Consider the following 9,817-nt stretch of genomic DNA (forward strand, 5'->3'; position numbering starts at 1 on the left):
GTTCTCAGTTTTTTAAAAATTAACACCTAGGAATGTATTACTATAGCATGACTTCTGCAGATGGTTTTATCTTATTTATGAACAGGGTTCAGATAATAATTCAAACCTATTTGAAACCTAATCATTGTTGTGATAGAAGCTGCTGGTATTGCGCCCCATACAGTAGATGTCTGCCTTAGACATTTATAATACACCTATCACGGCAGTATCAAACTGCCATCTGTAGCTCTTCTTTAGCCTGGGTTGTTTTTTCCTTCCCAATTATATCTATATACTAAAACCTTTAAATCCATCTCAAGCCTGCAATTTCATTGGCCCAGTCTAATGAGCAGAATTTGCTAATTCCCTTATGGTAATCCTATTACCTGTCAAGAGCTATTTCTACAAGGGTCATCATTATCCAGAAGCCTAAATCTGACTCCAGATCTATCTATCCTCAAGTGCAATCCCACCAGTGAGTCACATTCTTCTCCGCTACAAGCGATCAAGGACACTGGTCACATTGGAAAAGTGGAGCTGAGCAGCTGATCTTATCAGGTGAAGTCTTTTACATGTTGATATTTTTTAGAGATAATGTTAACAGGGGAGCAAGATATGATTTTACAATACTTTGCAGTAGCTGTAGAGGTGTATTAACATTATGCTAAACATTTTGCAAAAGATAATTGCTATAGAACTTTGTCACTCAGAAAAAGTTTAAGTTCGGTATCAGAATAAGGTAAAGCTACTGATATCAAAAGTAATACTAGATTTTTACTTATTCAATTACCAGGTTTTTTCATACATTGAATGTACAGTATACAAGCTTGTTGTATAGTATAGACTGTCACAAGTTGTGCAGTGAACAAACATTGGCCTTGCTTACAGCATGGGCTGTGACAAATTGTTCAGGATAAGTTCTTGATGGAACAATTTTAGCAAGGAATAAATCTATTGACTTGACTCTGTGCGATGCCGGCTATGTCCTGGGAGTAGCTGTGCATCTATCAGTGGGAGCAGGATTGACTCCTATGTCTCCCTGATTTTTAATACCTTTTATGTTCCTGGGGTGAAATCCTGGCCCTATTGAAGTCAATGGGAATTTTGACATTGACTTCAGTATGGCTAGGATTCCACTCATTGTGTTTGACTGGCCTTAACTCCACACTACTTTAAAATGAGCTACAGAAGAGTGAATACATGTCATTCTTTTACCCACATGTATATATAACCCCATGATCCTTTAGGGGCTCTTCTGTTTGGGGGGAGCTCTTTGTTTTTGTCGCCAGAATGTTTTCAGACCAAAATTTTCAAACCTGGGTCTGAACGTTAGGCTCCTAAATCCTTGTCTTAGGTCTGAGCACCTGCAGCTCCCATGACTGCAAATTAGGTCACTTCTATTTAGGTGCCTAAATACAAATTTAGGCATTTAACTTTAGGCATCCAGGTTTGAAAGTGTGGGTCCTATGCTCACAATTTAGTAACATTAATTATTCTTGTTTTATTTTGCTGTAAACTCATGACAGACAAAACACATTGGGCTAAATTTTGCCCTCGAGCATACCCCCTGCTACACCATTAACATTAATGGGGCTACGAGAGTGTAACTGAAGCATATGAGCCATTGTACATAATGATAAAGAACATGTCTCAGATTAAGTACATGCTCCTGCACATGTTAATGGGAGTTTTGCCATTGACTCCTGTGGGAACAGCACCTGGCCCATATTTTTGTATGGCTCCATTGCTGTACAATTCATCATTTTCTAATGTCTCTCTAGATGTATGTAAAGTACAGATCTGCTTTTTCTAATTGACATGTAACTAATTATTAACATTGTGTACTGTTGTTTCACAAGATGTAATCTGATATAGCATTGTTGTTTTTCTCCTTAATGTGCAACTTTTGACAATACAGTATCCACATAAAATATACAAACTTAACAAGTTTTTAAATTTATATAGACCACTGTGGGAATTTCTATCCACAATCAAAATAACTTGGATATCAAGCAGCATCTACTGAATCTGTATGCAAAGGACATACACAGCCCCTTTAAATCAGTACAATCAAATCCATCCTGGAGTCGGGGTGGTTTGTGAACAGAGGGAAAAGGAATCTTCTCACACGGAACTAACATGTAAAACCCAAAGCTCTTGTTCTAAGCAGAAGCACAATCGCAGGTCAATGGAACTTCTTTCCACAAGAGCTTTGGATAACCACAATCCTTGCATTCAGCACAATTTATGGAATTTACTGCTTTGCCGTAGCATTCCCAAAGCACGAAGGAGAAATACATTTTAAATGTAATTCCTCTGCCTGCTGCAGCTTGGTGGGAGAAGAGTAAGAGAAGAATTTGAATAAAGTTACAAGATCAGTGACGCATTCAAAGTTTTGTCTTGCCAATGGAAAGAAAATTCATATGTCTTGATACATAACTCATTAGTATTGATAAAACTTGGTAAGGCAAGTGATGGTGATGGACATCAAGTAAAAACAAACAGAAAATGTGCATAAAATGTTAATCCCAAGTAAAAATATTAGTTACTTATGTCAAAAAGCAATCAAAGGAAAATTAGACTATATAAAGATTCCCTTGCAATACAGTTTTCTACATAGTATAATTTCATGATACAATTCTCTCTAGCTGGAGTCCCTAGACTATGAATTCCATTTGAATGAATAATCAGATTATTCCAAACACTCCTATGAGCCAGGAAATTTGGAGGTAAATGTACCTGTTAGAATATTTGCTTCATTATGCTCAGTTTATTCTCTTTCATGCATCAGCAACAGCGATAGTAATCTTCTTTATCATCAAGAACCTTGCAATCAAGTGTTTTGAAATGTTTACTGCTCCTAAAAGTATTTGTGCAGAGTTTTCTAGTTTGGACAAGTTGAACAAGATCAGAACTTAAAATCATGTCAGTTACCATCTTGAATTTTTTCCACCCACTTCAATTGTCAACTATTAGCAGCTAATTGCTCACACCCTGCTAGAGTTACAGATTAATCCTCCTTCCCATTTCAAAACTGGGATGTTAAGCTGATTTCATATGTTAGAAAGTATTAATTTCCACTTCTATAAATCCACTCACTGCTAATATCATTCTGAAATAGAGTGCTGAATGAAAGAATGGAGTGGTAAATGAATGATGTGGTTTAAAGGTAAATTGCTAAAGATAATTAAAGATAATTGCTGCATAGCAGCATATGCCATTCCCTGGTTTCCAGTCATATATAGCATTCATCTCTAGCTGCAATGGATCTTGAAATCATCACTGTTTCCTCTGCCTGACAATACTGTTTTTATCACTGGTACAGGACTGAATACATTTATTTTATTTATATATTTATTTACAGAGTGCTGACAAAGCCTCTGGCAGTGCTTCACATCTTAGAAATCCTGATTTATTTTTATCTTCATGTGTGTCGCAAGGGTTTTCTTGTCCTGAAGGCTGAATTGCACTATTTTAAAAAAAAATTGACATCCTGTTAAGAAAAAAAGTTAGTCGTTACCTGCATGGCCCAGCTCTGTAATAGGGTAGTTTTCAATACCAGTTGTGCCAACAACTACACAGACAGGTCAATTTGCTTGTCCAGATAACTAACATTATAGAAGATTGTAATTCATTTGTCCAAAGGACACTGCTGTATTTACTGTCAGATCTCAAGATGATGTCCACGTCAAGACCTGGAAGACAGAGAAATACTGCATGAAAAAAATGGTTTTTCACTTTCCTCCCTGTCGTTTAGGCAAATGGTCCACTCAGACTATTTACAGATGGTCAGTGGTATTGAGAAGGCATAAAAAAAATCCTCAAGCCACCCTCAGATTTTTATAACAATCAATTTAGCTTTTATGAACAGACAACTGTAACTATGTTTTTTAGTGAAACCTGATTGGCAATGTGAATTACTCGTCTACATCCCTTTTTCTCCTGCCTCCTTTTATTTTGTCCACTTGATAATTGGGTAGGACTTGAAATCATGATATTCTGTGGGACCAGATTGTTTTGGTGTTGGATGACAGCTGGTTTGGCATGTAGTATGCTGGGGAGATGAGAGCTCAGCAAAGTTAGAAAATGTATATTTTGTTCCAGAAATGGAGGCCACACAAAGATCCATCTCTTCACTTCATGAAGCTAAATGCAAGATCTGTTCCTAATAGGTCTTGAACTAGGCTGGGTGGAGTTGTTCGGGGTGGTCGATAGCATGGTTAGTACAGCTTCCCTACGCTTGGTCATAGAGTTGATTTAGTCTCCTTGTGAAGAATTTTCATTACTTTTCTTTTTATGTAGTCAACTTTCTGCCTCCAATGAGACATAGTAATATCTTGAAAGGACAAATGCTAAGTCCTCAGTGCTTGACTTTCAGAAAGTGTCATTCACTTAGGTCCTGGAGGCATGAGTGCTTCTAACCACAAGTTGTCAGTTGGACCCCTGTCCTTCCTGTCTGGTGAAGGTCAGTAGAGAAGACTAGGCCTACCAGTAGTTGAGATTAGCTAATGTATCCTTCATGGGGAATGTTGTAGCAGTTTATGAAGTCCTCATATTTTCTTGACTTCAAATAAATCAGTTGTAGGCCACACACTTGCTGTGGTGTTTGCTCTTTTACAAGCTATGCATAATGATAAAATGCCTGTGATAATATTTTAAATCTTTGAACAAATTTTGATATCATTGACCGCAGAGCTTTGTTGATATGTTCATGATTTTCAGCTATAGTTGGTAGTAGTTCTTCAGTGGCTCCAGTGGTGGAGCATAGTTTTGCAACAGAGAGGCAAAGGGTCATTGGTGGTGGGCTGGAGAGAGAGTCCACCCCACACTCACCCAGTATTAAAAGCTGGTGCACAAGATCATAGTGCCATACGACCCATATATTTTTTTCCAGAGCCTCAGGTCATAATTTCGAAGAGCCAATGACTACAAACGGTTGTGTAGTCAGAAATGTCCATGAACTTCAGCCTTTGGACATAATCTGCATTAGACAGTAATAGGCTTTTCCTTGAAACTCATATATAAAAATCAAAATATAGGTCATTCTAAAAATAAAAATTAGGATAATGATTTAAAATAAATTAATTGACCATTAGTCACTAATAACTTTATTTGGTATTTCCTTTTAATAACAATATTCCTCAATAAATCATCTGATGTGGTACGAAAGCAGATGTCTATCGTTTAAGAACTACCCTGCAATACAATGTTTAAGTGTGTGGTCAACTTAAAGTTACTAATCTGCAGATAAACCTCATCCTTGCCAGTTCCAAGTCTCATTCCCAGCTATTTGTGTATTATTTAAACTGTTACATGACTTCACACCTGATACCTTTTAAGGGTCTTATTTAAACACACAATTAAACTGTTACATATTAGCTACATGTTTGATTGTCCAGAATGTTAACCATCCCAATAGAGTAGTTCATATGACCAAGTAAAATTGAATGATTGAAGTGATAATGATTAAAAATTTCTGCTAAATATGAAAATAATGTGAATCAGATACACTTTTATTCTACAATATATGAAAATATGAATAAGTGGGAAATATAAAGTCTTTGGAATATTATTGTTTTTGTTTTTACATTTGGGTTAATGCAGTTTGGTTGTCTTTTATAAACTGAGTGTTGTTATAGCCATGTTGGTCCCAGGACATTAGAGAGAAAAGGTGGGTGAGGTAATATCTTTTATTGGACCAACTTCTGTTGGTGAGAAAGACAAACTTTCAAGCTTACACAGAGCTTAGCTCAAAAGCTTGTCTCTCTCACCAACAGAAGTTGGTCCAATAAAAGATATTACCTCACCCACATTATCTGTTTAAAATACATACACAATATATATATTATACACATACGTATGTATAAATTCTAACTCGTACAATAAATGTCTTAATAGATGCTATTAACAAGGACTGACCTCTAGTGCTGGACAATCCTCCCAAGTGGATTTATTAAAGGATTCTTCTTCATAGATTAACCTGCCAGGGCTCAAATTTGTTCTCCTCATTGTTCCACTTAAATGGTCCATACAGAGAATGGAATGATCTAGTACATGCTTGGTTTCCCATAGAGCCCTCTTATAGTGGAGTCTGTTCTCACTGAACTTTATTCTAAGCAAAGAGGTAGCACCATTTTCACATTACATATGCATTGAAATAATTTGTGATTTTCATTCTACTTCACCAGAAAACAGTTTCACTCTAAATAGGTTCCACTGGATGTGCACATATTATAAAATTAATCTGAGAACCTGAAAACTGAAAGATGTTGATCCTTTCTTTACTACCTACTACTCCTCAGCTTTTTAGTCAAGAAATCCTAATGAGGACCATAAAAGATGGTATATAAATGTCAAATATGGTTAGTCCTAACTTTCAATTTTCTTCCTATTGAACAAGTAAGTCTGATGCTTTTTTGTTGATGATTATTAACCATGTATTGAATTTAACAGAGATTTAAACATGCAATTGGTTACTCTGGATGTATGCCTATGTAACTGAAATCAGAATCTGGACAGATTTCATAATGCAGGTACACTGTAATTATACTGTAGTTGCATGTTTGGTGTTTCCATTTGACTCTGTGCCAAAATATATATCCAAAAAGCCCTGTGTTCGGAAGTTTAGCTTGTGACTGAATAATTACTTGTGGCTGAATAATTACTTGTGGCTATCTGTTGATCTTAGCATTGCTATATGTATTATCTTTATAATTCAGGCATACTGAATACTAGAGCTGGTCAAAAAAAATCTAATAAATCAGACATATTAAATAGTAGCATTAGTTGGAATTTTTTTCCTGCTCCACAAAATCTTCAACTTTTCATCAAAAAAATGAAAAGTTTCAGTGTTCAAGTTTTTGTTTTTTTCAATTACAAATCAAAAACTTTCAAGAAACAGAAACCTTTGAAATTATGTTTAATCAAAACCCCAATTTTCCATCAAACAAAAGTTTCAACAAAATTTTTTCAACCAGTTCTATTAATTATATTAGTCATGTACTTCTGTCACACAACGATGGGTAAAATTCACTCCTGGGCAGAGGGCCAGCACACGACTGTACACCACTTAGGTCACATTTAAGTTCTTAAAATAGGACATGCTGGCCCTCAGCACTGGAGTGAACTTTACCCTGATGTGAAGACTACCTACACTATTCTAATCCTGAGAGAAGGTCACCACCCACAGTTACCATTAACTTAAGTGGGAGCTTCAAGGTGCTTCTCATGCTGTAGGATTGGGCCCTTTGTCCCTGTTTCTATCAATAACCTTTTTCTTGGTAAATACAACATACTGATACATTCTATAATCAGGTTCCATGACTGCCACAATTCTACAGCTGCAAAACTTACTGCAGTATCAATGGCTCAAACTCAGCTGTTGAAATCTCCTCCCCTGAGCTCTCAATGGCCAGGTGTAACAATGGACTATGGCGAGTGCTGGATCAACACAGTGCACTACTCTCTGCTGCATGGCTCAGTGACATTATCTGCCAACCCCTCTTATCCACTAGTGGAGGGCAGAAAAGTCACTGAAACCAGCTCTGCTGCCTCTGAAAACAATTCTGTTGCCTCTGGAACACATGGTTTGGGAGAGAGCAAAGGAGAGAAGGGAGGAAACAGACATGCCCCTGCGACCAGAAGAAAGTAATGCTCTGCACTCCCCCCAGATCAGCAATAAGAGGAGGAAACAAAACTGCTTTTTTCCAATCCTAGCACCCAAGAGAAGGGAGCCAAATTCTGGAGCAAGATCCTGTGATGTCTCTATTGCAGCAATACTGCATTCTGATGGAAATTTAATTTTCTGAGGCAGCATAAGATGCCTGGGTAAATGTTCCAAATCAGAAGTTTCCAGGGGATGACATTTTATCCAGCACGTATGTTCACTAGAAACATGAGTGTGCCTCACTAAATCTCACAATGCCATGAAATTTTTTCGTTGATCTCAGAGGTCAGTGCCTCAGGAATCAAGAGGCCAAGATTGTTCCTGCAATGTAGTTGTATTGTTTATCTTTACATTGTACTGATTACACTAATAATCTACTTGAGGTTTGTTCAAAAATCAGTGACTAGAAGGAAATTCACATCTAAGTACTAGTGTCTATTGTACTGGTGTGCCACATCTGAGAGAATGAAATGACCCATCCCCAAAGATGCTCACAGTAATAGTGTAGAGACCTTCCCTTTCCCCACCCCTTTCCTGTGTTCCTTTCTTTTCCTCCTCACTTAGCTTAAGAAAGAATAGGGTAAACAGTCTTCACCTGCTAGCATCCCATAACAAGGTGTCAAGCCCCTTCTTTTGACCTCCCTCCTGTTCACAGGGTGGGGGGAGGATACTGATGGATTCTTGCTAATTCACTGCAGCAGGAGTGGCCCATTAATAACCATGCTATTATTTATTGACTCCCACCAGGATATAAGGGTGTTAGAACCAGTTCACCAGCCTGAAAGGCTCTGGACTGAACAGTCCTCTAGGAGGAGAGACAATCCTGGGGAAAAGACTTGCCTGGAATTGGTGTTCTCTTATGAATGGTTTCTTTGTAAATAAAGTCCAGTTGCAGGAATGGGGTAAGTTTTGTAGCATGGTGGGAAGGCACCTATTCACTCCACTGCCCTTTTCTCCTATTTAAAGGGAAGCAAACTCAAAATTAGTATCTGTAGTTTTTTCCTTCCTTAAGAGCAGAGTTCATGAGAACTTTTAACACTCACTAGAAAACTAACATTTTAGCTGCTCCTCTGTACTAGGAACTACGTAGAGTCAATGAAAGTTTCAAAAGTGGGGTTTGCTGGATAAATAAGGGAGAGAAGCACTAGTGTTTCTTTTCTGCCTTCTTCTCTTGCATCTGTGCTCTAGCACAGCTGCTCTTCAGCTCTCCAAAATAATTGAGCCTCTGGACGGGGGAGCCATGGGGAAGATGGGTCACTGGAGAGTGGTAGTTGGAGGGGCAAAAGCAGACAGACTTTACTGGGGATATGAGGGGCTGCAAGGGATAGATGAAACCTGTTTAGGATGAGGCATTCAAAAACAGCTCTGAAGTACAGCAGGAGGCAGATGACAATGGGTGATAACTGCATCTGCAGAGAGGGAGATCGGGGCCATTTCCAATTGACAACTTTTTGCATTAATTTTAATCAACAAAATTGAACAGACAGAAGTGGAGCTGAGGTGCAACTTAACTGAGTAATATTGAGGGTTTCTGGGGTTTTGGGGGGTGGAGCTTTAAATGGAGCAACATGCTTATAATAGAAACTCAGTTGCAACCTTAACAATGGAGCAGCTTCACAAACTATAATAAAGAAGAATTGATTCAGAAGCACCTGAGGTTTCTCTCACAGTGAGTTCAGCATCCTCCCTGGGATGTGACTGTGGGATTTCAAGAGACTGAATTCTTTGTCATGACTATTATCTTTTGTTCAAATTAAGGGCCAGATCTGATCCAAAGCCCACTGAAGTCAGTGGAAGGACACCCCTTCGCTTCAATGGGCTTTTGGATGAGCAGCTATACTTTTGAAAATCTGGCCACTTATATAGATGTTTAATTATGGATTTAGGAGCTTAATGTTTAGGCACCTATTTTTGAAAATCTTGATCTTCACCCAGAAGGGGCAGAGAGCCTAGAATTATTACCTGTGGGATAGGCCAATGGTTCCAAACTCATGTTTTGGTGGTAGTCCACGTATCATTTGTTGGTGGTCTGCAGCGAGTTGGCCAATCACATGGTACTGATTCTCTTCTATGTTTCCAGCTGCAAAGTCACATTATAAGAAGCTAGAAATATATTAAATACCTTCCCAATGTTACATTTCCTTGTAAACAGTTGTTGTGGTGGCCACAGAG

This window comes from Chrysemys picta, chromosome 8 (assembly GCF_011386835.1).
Source record: "Chrysemys picta bellii isolate R12L10 chromosome 8, ASM1138683v2, whole genome shotgun sequence".
In the NCBI taxonomy this organism is placed as follows: Eukaryota; Metazoa; Chordata; order Testudines; family Emydidae; genus Chrysemys; species Chrysemys picta.